Source organism: Vipera ursinii, assembly GCF_947247035.1.
Source record: "Vipera ursinii genome assembly, chromosome: 1".
Classification (NCBI taxonomy): domain Eukaryota; kingdom Metazoa; phylum Chordata; class Lepidosauria; order Squamata; family Viperidae; genus Vipera; species Vipera ursinii.
Genome location: NC_139512.1, coordinates 54,464,272 through 54,480,220, shown reverse-complemented (window position 1 = coordinate 54,480,220; position 15,949 = coordinate 54,464,272).

Sequence of the window (15,949 nt, the reverse complement as noted above, 5' to 3'; positions counted from 1 at the left end):
AAGTATGTTTGCCTCAGATGAAAAGCTACAGCCTGTCATACTTTCACTTAATTTATTTTACAGGGGTTTAGAGATAGAGGATTATTCAAAAAATAAAAGGTCTTAAAAACAGTGTAAATTGGTGATTTGACTTTGAACCTTATCTTGGCTGCTTAGCCACATCCATGTAGCACAATTCTGTCTGTTATTCATCCTGACATAGGTGGTTTTTTTGTGGGGAAAATAAGCAGAGAAAGGAGTATTATGTATGTTCACTACCTTGACTTATTTATCAAGTAATAAAGGCAGGGTAAAAAGTTGAATAAATAAAATAATTTCATTTTATATGGAAAGAGCAAGGTTTCTTTTCTATTCTCACTTATTTGAAATTAAGAACCAGGGTTTCCAAAGGGACTCTAGAAATTGTATATTTGTTGCATTGACATCATGTCCTTCTCCCAAATAATTTCTTCTCCCTCATCATTTTTTCCTCACATTGAGATTTAAGTTAGTGATTGCAGCTACAACTTCATTGCCAGGTGTCTGGTGATATATAAACTTGATAATAAATTAAAATATCACCCAGGGAATCTCAGTTCACTGTCAAGGCTAACCTAATGCTGTCACATTATACAAGAAAGCACAATGAGACAAACCTTTTTGGAACTTTGGTTTATATTTTGTGGTCCTATTCCACTGCTATTATATTTTGTACTGAAAGTTTCTATCCCATCATACTGTATGTTTCCAATCCATAACCAAGCACTTCTCTACCTCACTGCCCTGTGGCTTTCCACACAAAGACCAAGTGAACAAGATTCTCATGGACCAAATCTCTACAACGACATATCAGGAGTAGAGATACCTAATTCTGCCTCTCCTTTGAACCCAGTAGTGGGATTCAGCTGGTTCACACCACTTCGGCAGAACCAGTAGCTAATTTTTTTGTTGCCCAGGCCCAGAATGGACTTCTGGAAGCAGCATCCACACAGAGAACCAGTTGTTCACATATTTGAATCCCACCACTGTTTGTACCTAGTGCCTAAGTCTCAGCAGCCTATCTGGCTTATGTCTCCTTGTTTTCTTTACTCATGCATTGGTATGGCAAAAAGTTTGGGTGTGAAAATTTTATTCTCCTCTTCCAAAAAAATGCACCTACTCATGTATTTTCTTAGAAGGTCAATGAGGGGAAGGAAGCACTGCTCTCATTCAAAACTGACTTGGTGAAGGTGCTATGGAGTTAGTGGTAGTAGTCCAATGTCGGAAATATTCTCTTAGTTTACTTAATTAGCATTAGGTATTTTGGTAGAAAATATGATTAAAAAGCAGTTCCACCAATGTTTTTGGGGATATGTTAGAGCTGATGTAGGAAAAAATAAGTTTAATACACCCAATGTCCTTTTATTTAAAACATCTTTACGAAGCTAATAAGCTGGTGAGAAAACAATAGTTTTAAAAACCCTTCTTCTGCACCGTTTCCCTGGTAAAAATGTGTCCTTGTTTGTGAAAGAAAGAAAAAAGAATAATATCAATGTCTCAATACCCAGTGAGAGGGAACTGTAGCTTGAGTGCGAATGATATGCATTAAACAAGATTCCAAATTGTGAATGAGAACATTAAGATAACTGTCTGTGATGGTTGCCAATCACTGCCATACCACTGACTATCAAGGTCTGTCAAGCAGCAGCACATGTCTAGATGAACCAAAAACTTCAGCTTTAATCAGCAACATCTAATTATTCTGATTTTAGTCAGATATAAAGCATGCATTAAAGTTTTAATGAGAAAGAAGGGAGATAGTTGTATATATCAGCAGCATAATCTTAACCTAGTAGCTTTAAGTATGTTGAACAGGGTACAAGGGAAGATCTTGAAGTGATCTAGGAATTTCCTATCGAAGTAAAGAAAGTGAGAAAATGTTTTTTGCATTCTTTACAGAGTAGGGAAAAAATGCTTTCCACACTATTACTTGAGCAAGGCAGTATGTGAGTCTCTATAAGTTCGTCATCCTTTCCTATCCTCCTCAAAGTTAAAACAAAAATATTGAATAATGTTAAATAATAGAATTCATTATATGTAACTCATATTAATTAAAGTATATTTAAATCAAAAATAGCATTTTCAAGTCAAATTCTTGGTAATTTGATGCTATGCAATAGCCCTCTAGTCTGCCACTGCATTCTTTCAAGGTGGTTTTCAACTTACCAGACCAGCCAATACCCTTCATATTTTCAGTTGTCGCCTATGTAGGGCAATACTAAACAGATTTACTCTGCTTACCCTCTGAGCCTGTTCTCAGACACCTCAGGAGAAAGATTTAAATTAAATGACATCAAATTTAACTTTTGTCTTGGTCATATTTCCTTTTCCGAGTACAACCCATTACATGCCTATTATACACCTATTACAAATTTTGGTACATAGCAATCGCACACATAATTATCCTAGTTCCTTCTCTACTTTGGCACTTGTTAGATTAAAAGTGACTATAATATTCTTTCTCTGAATATATAGATATAGATATTGATCTTGATATTGTGGGTGGGTGTTTCTGTAGACAAAAAGAGAGAACTAACTATTCCTTTTAGGTCTGAGAAATTATTTTGAGAGTTTGGACTAAATGCATCAGTATTTAGTGTTAGCCTATTTTTTTTTCCTGGTAAAAATGTGCCAGTTAATGATTGATTTGACAGGAATGGTGAAATTGATAGCTTTCATTAAAGAACAGACCTGGAATAATTTTATTTCTACTTGGAAACCATTTTTGTATTTTTGAGAGAAATTGAAAGAAATGAAAAAAAACCAGTTGATTTCCTTTGGCCTAAAGCAGGGGTGTCAAACCGGCGGCCCATGGGCCGGATGCATCATGTGCAGGCCACACCCATCCCGACTTCACAAAGGCAAAAAAATGTCATGATATGTCACAACATGTCACTTGACACGATTGAGTTTGACACCCATGCCCTAAAGTAACAAATGATATAAAAATGAGTGATTAAAATACGGTACTGTATTGGAAGCACCTGGGGACACCCTGTGATACAGTTTTGTAATTTTTTTTTAATCTGGGTTATCTGAAGTATGTGTATTAAGGCATAGAAGAAAGGGAGTAATACTGTCTCCCACTCTCTTGTGCCATTTCTGCCTACAGCCAAAATAAACTGAGCATAAAGCAATTCATAGACCAATCTTACGCTCAATTCCAGGGCAAACTGCTGACAGGACAGTGTTGTGTTTTGTAATCAGTCTATTAGATTCTTCAATTACCTAGATTGTTGCTGTTTGAAGGTTTTGCACCCAACTCAATCCATCATCTCCCAAATGACAGAACTACTGAATGCTGCCTTTTTCTTTCTATTTGCTACTTTCCTGGTATTAAAGTCAGCTGCAATAGGCTTTCAGACCTGTAAGAAAATGTATTTGCTGGATATGTGACTTCCTGATGAAAGTGAGCAATTTCACGGCCTTTACAGTCCTCAGATTCTCCCTCTTCTATACCACCCATACGAATGAGCCAGTCATCCAGCTACTAGTCAGGCAGTTTCAGTAAAATCTCTAAGCTGGAGGCAAAGAACTGTTCTCATTGTGTAGAACAGGCCAGGATAGGCAACCTGTTGCATGAGGGCCCCATGCTTAATGCCCAACAGGTTTCCTGTCTCACTTAACAATTGAAAACAATGTAAGTTATTTAATTTTTAATTTAATTGAGAGCCAGTTTGGTGTAGTTGGTTAAGGTGCTGGCCTAGTCTCACCTTAGGCTTAAAAGCCAGCTGGGTAACACTGGACCAGCCACTCTTTCTCAGTCCAACTCACCTCACAGGGTTGTTGTGGGGAAAATGGGAGGAGGAAGACATATTAAGTATGTTTGCCACCTTGAGTTACTTATAACATGAAAAGGTGGGACAAAACTCTAATAAACAAAATATCTTATGTTTTTTTAATGGGAAGCTGGCATGCTACAAGATACGCTACATTTTTCTTTTCAAAATAAAAAAATAGTGTATGGGCACTATGAAGGTTTCATTGGCATTCTTTAGAAATATGGTAGATGGTTGTAGGCCCAAATATTGTCTAGAAGTATAGTTATTTGTCCAGAAAAAAAGTTAAGTCAATGGTGAAGTGATATGGCAAATGCTCTATATGGAAGGTGGAGAGGAATTGAAAGGTATCAGCAATTTACCTTTAGTAAATGAATGTTATATGCATGCATGCCACCATGACAGCCATTTTGTAAATATACCTATGGGAAACCTGCAAAATTGTCTATCTCTAATATTATCAGGTGCCTTGAATTATCAGCCTAAAAATACAATTCCCTCTCCTCCATTATTATTAAAATCTTCATATTTAATCCAAAGATGTAGTTATTGTGTCCTCAGTAGCTAATGCTATGTAAGCATAATGATATACATAGTTATACTGATATGTACAACTCTGGATATATTATATGATTAATATAAAACACAATAGTTTCTCCATGTATTTGCAGCAGTACTTCAAGTCCTTGGAACAGTCAATACTTTGCTTAGAAATGCAGACTTGGCTGGCAATGCTACATGAGCACTAGTCAAGGACAGGAAATAACTTGTAGACTGAAATAATGTTACATATTAAGGTCTTAAAATCAATAACTGTAATATTTTATAATAAATGTATATCTATCAAAGATATTCTGGACTGAACTGCTATGTACTGGGCTCTTAAAGAATACAACGTGGGTTGCTGGAACAGCTAACGGCTCTCCAGCAACCCAGACTACAAGTCTCCTGTGCTGCAATTGGCTATCTCCAGGCAGCAATGGTTGATTCAAACCTATTGGCTGCCACCTAGGGGCTAGACTATACTGTATATTGCGGCTAGTTGCAGCCTTTTCCCCAGTACAGTTTCTGCACGAAATAAACTATGAGTTACCTTGTACTCAGCTTCGCATCTTCATTCCTGTGACAAAGAACCCACTATTTAACAGTGGTGACAAGGATGGGATCCTGCTTCACTGATTAAGAGTTGAAGTCTACAAGGGAAAGGCAGTGCACGCCGGAGAGAAAAGGCATTCCCCCCCTCAAGGTCGGCTAGCAAGCTAAACTAGTGGCCTCGTGCTCAGTGGACTCATTTCCTGAGCCTGGAAGCAGGATCCGGAAGAACGCAGGAACCAGCAAAAGAATTCTGAAGGTCGGGAAACTGAGAGAATTCGATGTGAAACACCTGGAGGAATGGCCATCATACCTATCACAAGTAGAGAAGTACCTCAGGGCCAATCAGATCGCGGAAAAGGACTGAAGGCCGCAACACTACTCTGCGTGTGCAGCCCAGCAACCATTGATTTGGCCGAGAACCTTTTCACGCCGACACCGATCGAAGCAGTATCCTACGCAGACCTCAAAAAGAAGCTAACTGGGCACTTTCAGCCCAAGATGTCTGAAATGGCTTGGCGGTTCAAGTTTGACCAAAGAGTGCAGCAACCAGGTGAATCAGCTTCTGAATTCATAGTGGGCAGGCTGCGTGCCTTTGCAAATTTTCAAATTTAGAAGAGCGACTACGAGACCGGCTCGTCTGCAGCCTATGGGACAGAACGCTTCAGCAGAAACTCTTTGCTAGGCCAAATTTAACATTTTCTGAAACACAAGAAGAGGTGATGGCCGATGAAGCTGCCGGGGGCACCATTCAAACAGTGCAGCCCGCCAAATCGACAAAGTTTGAAGAAACGGACCACTGTGAGGACGCCAAGGCAGTTCTCTTACCGAGATGTAAGGGGTGCGGTGGCAACCATTTTTGCGCCAACTGCAGATTTCAATCAGCCACGTGCAGAGTTTGCAGAAGGACAGGCCACATCGCAGTGGTTTGCAGAGCTCGCCAGAGAGACCGGCCACCCAAACACCAGTCGGAAGAACTAACTAGGAGAGGCACTGGGGTCCAGTTAGTGTGGGTTTTTTCAGAAGCCGTAGAAGCGTATGCCGCACTGGGGCTCGACGCCCCCTCAAACCCAAACTTAAGCTCATGATAGAGCTACAAGGAGTTCCATGTAAGATGGAATTGGACTCTGGCTCTGCAGTTTCAATTATTTTTCAAGACACTTTTAACTTTGTGTGTAGGCGCAGTAACAATTGGGCCAAACTAAGACCCTCAGATATAATCCTAACAGATTTTCAAAATGCTCACATTAAAGTTTTGGGAGAAGCCACTTTGTTGGTAAAGTTTAAAGGGTTTGGGGGGCACCTGGATGTAATAGTAGTAGGGGGCCAGAGAACGAGTCTCATTGGACTCGATTGATTTGATGCCTTAGGTATTCATATTACTGGCATAAACCGGACACAAACCGCAGACCTCACATCAATATGCGAGGACACAGATTGTTGGGGGCAATAAGCTGACTTTGTAATAATGCCGCTTGGGGGGGTGAAAGCCCTAATAAGCAGGCATATACATAGAATGAAAGTTATTGCTAAGCACATTGGTTTGTGCTTAAATTGTAAGCCGCCCTGAGTCTTCGGAGAAGGGCGGGATATAAATAGGATTAAAATAAAATAAAAAAATAAAAAATATGCGGATGTTTTTGATTCAACCCTAGGCACATACACAGGCCTGCCTATCTCATTTAAGTTAGATCCCAATGTAGTTCCAATCAGGGTTAAGCCTCGTAGTGTCCCCTTTGCCTTAAAACATAAAATTGATTCCAAAATCGATAAACTCGTAGAACAGGACGTGTTACAGCCTGTTGATGATGGGGAGTGGGAAACTCCTATAGTCACCCCACTTAAAGCCAATGGGGAAGTTTGCATTTCTGCTGACTATAAATACACTTCAAATAAAACCCTCAAGCAACACACTTACCGGGTCCCAGTGGTCAATCATATTTTAGCCTCCTTGCAAGGGGGTACTATTTTTGCTAAACTTGATTTAGCACAGGCCTATCAGCAATTACTGGTTGATGAGGCCACAGCTGCAGCTCAAAGGATAGTGACTCACAGGGGGGCTTTCAAAGTTAAACGCTTACAGTTTGGAGTCAGTGTTGCACCGGGTATTTTCCAGGGAATCATGGAGCATACACTCAAGGGTATTCAGGGCATCTGCCCTTATTTTGATGATGTTCTTATTGCAGGGGAATCCCCAGACGTGTTGGCCAGTAGGCTCAGGGCTGTCTTGCAGAGGCTTTGCAAAGCAGGCCTCAAATTTAAAAAGAACAAGTGTAGCACTGGGGTTTCTTCAACAGAATTCCTGGGTTTCCGAATTGATGCTAACGGCATTCACCCCGCTGATTCTAAAGTAAAGGCCATTAAAATGGCTCCTAGGCCCAAATCAAAAGGAGAGCTACAAGCATTCTTGGGCCTCCTAAACTTCTATCACACATTTCTACCTCATAAGGCCACAATAGCAGAGCCCCTCCACAGGCTTCTAGATAGGAAAGCTCCACGGAAATGGACTAACTTACATGAAAAACGTTTCCAGGACTTAAAAGCACTATTGTCAGAAAAGTCCACTGTAACTCACTACAAAGAGTCTAAACCTGTATGTCTTGCATGTGATGCATCTCCCTATCGGGTGGGGGCAGTTTTAACTCACATAGAAAAAAATGGGGAAAAGGGTCCTATAGCATTTTACTCAAGGACCTTGTCCTCTGCTGAGCGCAATGATGCTCATATTGACAAAGAGGCCCTGGCCATCGTTGCTGGAATAAAAAAATTCCATGACTATTTATATGGCAGGGATTTCATGGTATACACTGACCACAAACCTCTGTTGGGACTTTTCACAACAGACAAAAAAACCCCACATACTATCTCCAAGAATGCTGAGATGATCTATTTTCCTATCTGCATACAATTTTAAATTAATTCACAAACCAGGCAAGGAAATGGACCATGCTGATGGCCTCAGCAAACTACCACTGCCACTAATGGATCCAGATCCAGATCCAGCTGCTAGAATATTGTCCATACAGGACATACCTGAATTTCCCTCCATGCAGCGGACATTGCTGCTGAAACTGCCACAGTTAAAATACTTAGTAGAGTGCTGTCATGGGTATACATGGGCTGGTTGGATAAAAGTCCAGGCTCATAATTTCTGAGCTATTTTGTCAGGAGACATGAGTTATCTGCCCATAAAGGGTGCATTTTATGGGGAAACAGAGTCATAATTCCCACTTCCCTAAGAGACAGGGTTTTACAATCATTATATGAAGGCCATCCAGGCATTGTCAGAATGAAAGCTTTAGCTAGAAGCTACCTCTGGTGGCCTGGCCTTGATAAGGACATTGAGGCTCAAGTCCATGGTTGTTATGCATGCCAGCAATCTAGGCCTGAAATGCCACAGGCTCCAGTTCACAGGTGGGAGGAAACACACACTACCTGGTCTAGGGTTCACATAGATTACGCTGGGCCCTTTCAGGGACAGCTCTTCCTTATAGTAGTGGACAGCCACTCAAAATGGCTGGAAGTAATTCCAGTTCCTAACATGACTACTGCTAGGACCATCCAGGTGCTGACAAAACTCTTTTGCCACACATAGGTTGCCAGATGTTTCAGACAATGGGGCCCAATTCACTGCTGCTGAATTTTAGGCCTTCCTTAGAGCTAATCTCATCAGACATGCAACGTCTGTGCCTTTTCATCCATCTTCTAATGGTCAAGCTGAACGCATGGTGAGGACAATGAAGGAAGCACTCAAGCGCATTGTCACAGGTGACTGGCATCACAGATTGGCAGATTTTTTACTCTGCCAGCATTCTACGCCCTGCACTTCTACAGGCAAAAGTCCTGCAGAACTACGTTGGGGGAGGCGTTTGATTATTAAACTGGACAGGTTGCATCCAGATAGAGTGACAGCAGAAGCCTCTCGACCAAAACCCCCGAGGGTGATTGGGTTTGGGCCAGGAACTATGGTCATGGGAATCTGTGGGTTCCTGGTCAAATTACCAAGGCATTCGGACCCCTATCTTATGAAGTGGGTTTGGAGGGAGGGCGAGTTGTCAGACAACACATTGATCAGCTCAGGAAACGGTTTCCAGAATGGCCACTAAGTGAGGACTGCATCATGAGTCCCTCCCAAGGTCCTCAAATTTGTGGCCAAGCCAGTCCTCATATGGACTATCAGGACCTTTCCTTCTTAACTGAGGCAGAACCGGAGGGAGAACTGGGGAGCCCTGGAGTGCAACATGGGTCCCCTGAAGGAGCAAGCCAACCGAAATTCAGCAACCGCTGTGCCTACTCTGCCGAACAGTCTGACTCTGGGGTGGGCCAACCTGGAGAGGCCAGCCAGAGTGCATCGAATCCCTTTGACTCAGGAGCACAAAGGGTTACAAGTCTACCCAGCCCACTGGGTAAGCTGGTAGACCACAAAGTGATGGGAACTCCAAGACGTTCCTCTAGGGCACATAAGCCTCCTTCATATCTTGCAGATTATGTTGTAAAATAAAGAGCTATATATTGTTGTAATTCCTGTTGCCACTACACTACAGAAAGTAGTGCTATGATGTAACTGTCTAAAAGTGCCATTTTTGAAGCCTATTCATTGAGACGTTATTTAATAACATTGTAACCTGCATTGTTTTTTTTAACTTTTATTATTATTATCACTTTTATTTTACTGTGTTTGGATAATGAGTCTTGACAATTGTTGAGACTAATTGGTGTTATTATGGTCTGGTCTAAGAGGAGAGGGGTGTTATGTACTGGGCTCTTAAAAAATACCACGTGGGTTGCTGGAGCAGCTAACGGCTCTCCAGCAACCCAGACTACAAGTCTCCTGTGCTGCAATTGGCTATCTCCAGGCGGCAATGGTTGATTCAAACCTATTGGCTGCCTCCTAGGGGCTAGACCATATATTGCGGCTAGTTGCAGCCTTTTCCCCAGTACAGTTTCTGCACAAAATAAACTATGAGTTACCTTGTACTCAGCTTCGCGTCTTCATTCTTGCGCCAAAGAACCCGCTATTTAACATGAACCATAATTTTAAGGCTGCTTTTTATAATATGGAAGTACTTGTATTTTCTCCTTCAAGTCATATTGAAACTGCCTCCATGTGTTAGGTGAAGGGACATTTAAGAATTGGTCAGAATATATTGCTGAACAAATTATATCTGCCTGCCTAATACATAATAATTTCCATTAAGTGAGCAATGTAAAAGTACAAACTCAGACTTGCTTTGATCAAGAGCACAATCATGTAGAGACTTATGATCATTTTAAAAGCTTCAAATGTACAATAAGCTCAGTAACAGTATATTTTCAGTCATTACTTTCTCTTTCTTTGATTTCTATTTAGTTTTACCTTCAGCAGATGAAAATCTGTAGTCTGCTTGGAGCTCCTTAATGTAGTTGGTTGATATATTGCTTTTGAATGAATATTTTGGCTTTGAGCACATAGAATGATATATTTTTCAAAGACTGATAAATGTAATTTAGAGGGAATCCCAACAATTTCTTAATAATAAGCAAAAGTTATTTGCTTATCAAATTGTCAATAAATTTATATGGTGTCCAACTCACACAGGTGCCTCCGGGTGGCTTACAACATTAAAGATCCATAATATAAAAATCCCACCCTACCCCATCCCATCCCATGGCAGGAGCAACCTAATCAAATCAACCACTTGATCAGCTCCATCGCCATTTGAGGTCCCCAGGCCCACTGACAAAACCACATCATCATAAATGTTCCTCTCCATGGAACTCTTTAGTAAAAAGTGAACGATTTATACAATCTGAAGAGAAATCAGATGAAAGCAGAACGTGAACCCAGAAACCAGAGAGAAACCAAAATGAAGCTTTTGTTTTGGAGGAATAAATATCTCTGAAATCTGCATGTGAAGTCAGGAAAAATATGACCCAGAAATGTTTTTAATTCATACAACTTTTATAAGCCAATTATGTTTAAAAACAAACACTAAAACATGTGTCTCTGTGTGTGTGCACACAAACATTTCTTTTCTAGAATTGTCAGTTGCCAACATTTCAGAAAAGAAATAAGGCCATGACTATTTCAGTGACCCTCTCAAGCACAATCCATACCATTATTTTTTCCTTCCTTCCTTCCTTCCTTCCTTCCTTCCTTCCTTCCTTCCTTCCTCCCTCCCTCCCTCCCTTCCTTCCTTCCTTCTTTTCCCCACACCCATTATGTTATTTGATTTCAAATCCTAACGGTATATTATTCATAATATTTACCTCATGCAGCTTCTAGATGTGGGACTTTTGAGAAACTCCACATGGTCCACAGAGGAGGTCATCTTAGCAACAGATGCCAGGGACAGGAGCAAACTATTATTTCTTGGTATATTATTTTCCTGAAGCCAAGAGATTTTCATGAGCAGAAAGACAGGACAATGTTTTAGAAGCTGATACTATTTCAGAATGCTGTAAAATTTATTTAGTTGGCTCATATGTGGCCTAATTCTTTTGGAAGGGGTTGTCTGTAATATTGAATGGTACTGTGCATCAGTTCAAATCCCAGCTAATACTCTTTGGTGGCCTTGGATAAATAATGTAGCAGTTGCCTACTTAGAAAACCATTCCAAGATTGAGCAAGATGTGGACATATTATGCTTCACCTTTTAATATTTAACATTAATTTAATACTGCTCAAAACCATCTTCTTCTATCACTGCTGCTTCTTTTTATTATCTTGCCATTTTAAAATATATTCATGTGGTTTTAGGCGGTTGGGGGTGAAGAATACCTGCATTATTCTTTTTAAAAAATATTCTGTTCACATGTCTCTATTCAATATACATAACTTCCACATGTACAAATTTCTGGGGGTTTTTTATGTTCCCCTGAACTTGTGTTTTAAATGTCTGTGGCATCTACTTCATTTCTCTTGTTATTCTTACCCTTAAAGAATCCAGAAGTTAGTGAAGCATGACTCTTCATTCCTGAGACCGCACTGGCTATCCTTAATCAAGCTGTGCTTTTCTAAATGTCTCCATTTAATCTCCTAAAATGCTTTTTAAGACCTCATCCCCCTGCCACAAAGGAATCAAAACTAAATGATCTGTAATTTCCTGAAGTGTTCCCAGATCCTATCTTAAATAATGACATTAGGTTGGCCATTTTCCAGCCATCAGGTTGTTCCTGAATGCAGTGACTTTGTAAAACCTCTGCTGAATCTTGGATAAACTCTCCCCCACTGTCTCTTACAATCTGGATGAAGATTGATTGACAACATGTATTCTAAGGAATGCCCCTCTTAACTCTGCTATGTTGTTCAATACAATATTCTTATTTTTTTTATTCCAATTTTATTTTTCTACCAATAACTTCAACAATTTAGCAGCATATGAATGAACTTTATAAAATTAAAAGTACTTTTAAAAAAAGAAAGAAAGAAAATAAGCACTTTTATAGTCACTCTAGCAATTCCTTTCTGTGTTCATCCAAAGGTTTCAAAATTCCATTTGGAGATTGTTTTATAGAATCAAAGCATGTTTTTAAAGCATTTTTCCTATTATAATTTGTAGATAAATATAAAATTGCTATTATGTTACCTTTCATATAATATCATCTAGAAATCTAATTTCGATGTGTGGATTAGCTATGCATGGAGCACTGGAATAAGAATTCAGTTGAATTAATTTTGTGAAGGAATAAATTAATCATATTCCTGCATATACTAACATAAAATTTTGGGTGAAAAGTAACACTACCAATGTTATAGGTACCAATGTGCTTGAAACTCTGACATGTTCTTTAGTATTTGTTCTTTCATTTCAGTTGATGGAAAGTTGATGTGAGAAAAGATTATATTAATATTGTTTGTGAAATGGAAGGCTTTACAAGCAGTCCTCAACTCAACAAACACAACTGAGCCCAAAATTTCTGTTGTGAAGAGAGACATTTGTTAAGTGAGATTGACCCATTTTACAACCTTTCTTGCCACAGTTGTTAAGTGAATCACAACAGTTGGTAAATTAGTAAAACGGTTGTTAAGTGAATCTGGTTTTCCCATTGACTTTGCTTCTAAAAAGGTCGCAAAAGGTGATCATGTGACCTTGGGACACAGCAACGGTCATAAGTATGAGTCACTTGCAAAGCATCCGGATTTTGATCATATGATTGTGGGGATGCTACAAAGGTCATAAGTGTGAAAAATGGTCATGTCATTGTTTTCAATGCCGTTGTAACTTTGAACAGTCACTAAATGAACTGTTGTAAGTCAAGGACTACTTTTAGTGAATAATTAGTGTACTCTAAACAACAATTTATGACTGAAGTTTTGACTTTCTAAAGGAGTCCCTTCAATTGGAATTCACTATCATTTGCAAGTTGTCTATGGTGATGACTGTACCGACACAGGAAGTGTGTGTTTCTGGGCCCTAAAATTTACAGATGTGAACTGGGAAGAGCTGATTTTTGTGGTCAATAAAGAGACATTCTGTAATACCAACAGATTTTTTTTTGTTTCTTTTATTAAAATATCCCTGTTTAAAGCAAAATTACAGAGGCAGAGGAACTACTTTTCTTTCAACTGGTGTCAGCTTTGATGGTGTCCAACTATCATGTTCCTTGGTGACCTGGTTTCCTTTTACTGCTAACTCTTCCAAACATAATTGCTTTCTCCAATGAATTCCCCTGCATGATATGGCCAAAATAGGTGAGACGGAGTCTAGTGATTTTTCCTTCCAGTGACATATCTGGTACTATTTATTTGTATCACACCTTTATTATCTTTACAAATAACTCAGGGCGGTGAACATATCCAACATAGTTTCCTCCTCCTATTTTCCCACAACAACACCTCTGTAAGGTGTGTTGGGCTGAGAGAAAAGGATTGGTCACCCAGATGGATTTCTTGGCTTTATAGCCTGGTGCCTTAACGACTTGACCAAACTGGCTCTCTATAGCTCAGTATGGTAGCTTGGAAAGAGAGGATTATTTGGGATCCTCTTCAATTACTACCTTTATTTAATTTTTTCCACCACAACGTATAGATATTTATATATGAAGCTAAGGCAAGAGTATCTGATTGTGGCAGCAAAAATCTTATTTTCATGCCTACACTAAACATTGATTAGGCATCAAATAAAGGGCTTTATATTATAGATGGAAACTGTGTGCAATGAACTGAATGTTAGCTTTTGTGTGTGAACTGCTGTTCCTTTCCATTTAGGGTTCACTTAAAAGTATCTATCTTAGAAGAATAAAGTGCAATAGATATGAATAAAAGTAATGAACAAAAATCAATTAAATAACAAAAGAAAAATAAAGAGTTATGGCAGGGTGTATTTTTATGGGGCACCATTTGTTTTAATGCTGAATTTATCACTGCTAAGCTTGTAAGCCGCCTTGAGTCTTCGGAGAAGGGCGGGATATAAATGGAATAAAAATAAAATAAAATAAAATAAATGTATATATAATTCAAGGAAAAGGTTCAAATGAATTAGAATTAGCATCTGCTATGTGAGCTGCATTGGATGCCTGTTTGCTTTTTTTAAACTTATTTTTAATTTGCATGTCATTTTCTTGTTTCATCTGTAAACCACCCAAAGGCACACAAGTGTGAAGGGCAGTATAGATCTTGGATAAATAATAAATAAAAACAAAGACATTGTTTCTTTTTGCAAATGTGTAGTACTCCAAACTGCGTACAAAAAGTTAAAGGTAAAGGTAAAGGTTTCCCTGCACATGCGTGCTAGTCGTTTCCAACTCTAGGGGCTGGTGCTCATCTCCGTTTCAAATCTGAAGAGCCAGCGCTTGTCCGAGGATGTCTCCGTGGTCATGTGGCCGGCATGACTAGACGCCAAAGGCACACGGAACGCTGTTACCTTCCCACCGTAGTGGTCCCTATTTGTCTACTTGCATTTTTACGTGCTTTCGAACTGCTAGGTTGGCAGAAGCTAGGTTTCCTTTATTGAAAAAAAGAACTTCTTAGAATTATACTACATAGAATGTGCTATATAATGGCTTTATCTTATTCAAGTTTCATAAATCCATAGGTGAAGATATAATGTCCTGACTTAATCCTTTGAGACACAGTAATTACATGTAATAAATTCTGACAGATTGGAAGAACTCTATCACTGAAGTTATATAGTTTGGGAACAATGGTGGAGGTTAGAATAAAACACCACATTGCTTCCTTGGTTCTTTGGCAGCTTTCTCCAAGTATAAAACATTGCCTGCCTGGACATTTTAAGGCTATTTGGCAAACCCACTGAATATACAGTGTAACTAAATCTGGACTGTCCTCCTTCCATATGAATTAATTGTATTCATCTGTATTTATTCATTATTCAGCCCTGATGACAAGCCTTAAGCAAAAGGCTAGCCAAAAGGTCCTTTTCCAATTAACTAATTAGGTGACTCATTCTGATAATAAATGAACATTATTGACTCCCTTGTACTGATTGTTGAACTCTGTAAATTAATTATCTTGCTGGAATTTTCTTTAGTCACAATCTGCTGCTATCAGACATTATTAAGATAAAAAGGGGCAGCACAGTGGGAAATCTTTTCACCTGTAAGATGAGCATGGTCATCCTAGGGATCGCCAATTAGGAAGGCTATTGTATGATAAATAAAGTTTCCCTGTGCTTTAATCTGATAAGATAATCACTAATTGCTATACTAGTGGGAATTACATGTTTTCCTACTTCAAGATTATTGCATGATCATGAACTATTAAAAGGAAAACAAGAACTTACCTTATTCCAAACAGGCTTTCCAATAATTTCAGTTCATGCATTCATTTTATAATAAAGTTTAATATAAAGCATATACAGCTTTGTGTGCATTACAGTTAACAACACAAGAATTCCAAATGAAAATATGAGTGGATAATCATCAGCAAGATCATCACCAAAGCCCAGTCCTCTAAATTAAAAGAGAAAGAGAATTACAGAAAATTGCATAAAGCAAAATAAACCTTTATGGCCTTTTTGTGGTCTTCTGTTTATGTTCAGCCAGCATTCCCATATCTTAAGATTTATGCTTTGGACTTTCTTAAAGTCGATTTTATTTTAAAGTGCTCTGCTCTGTAC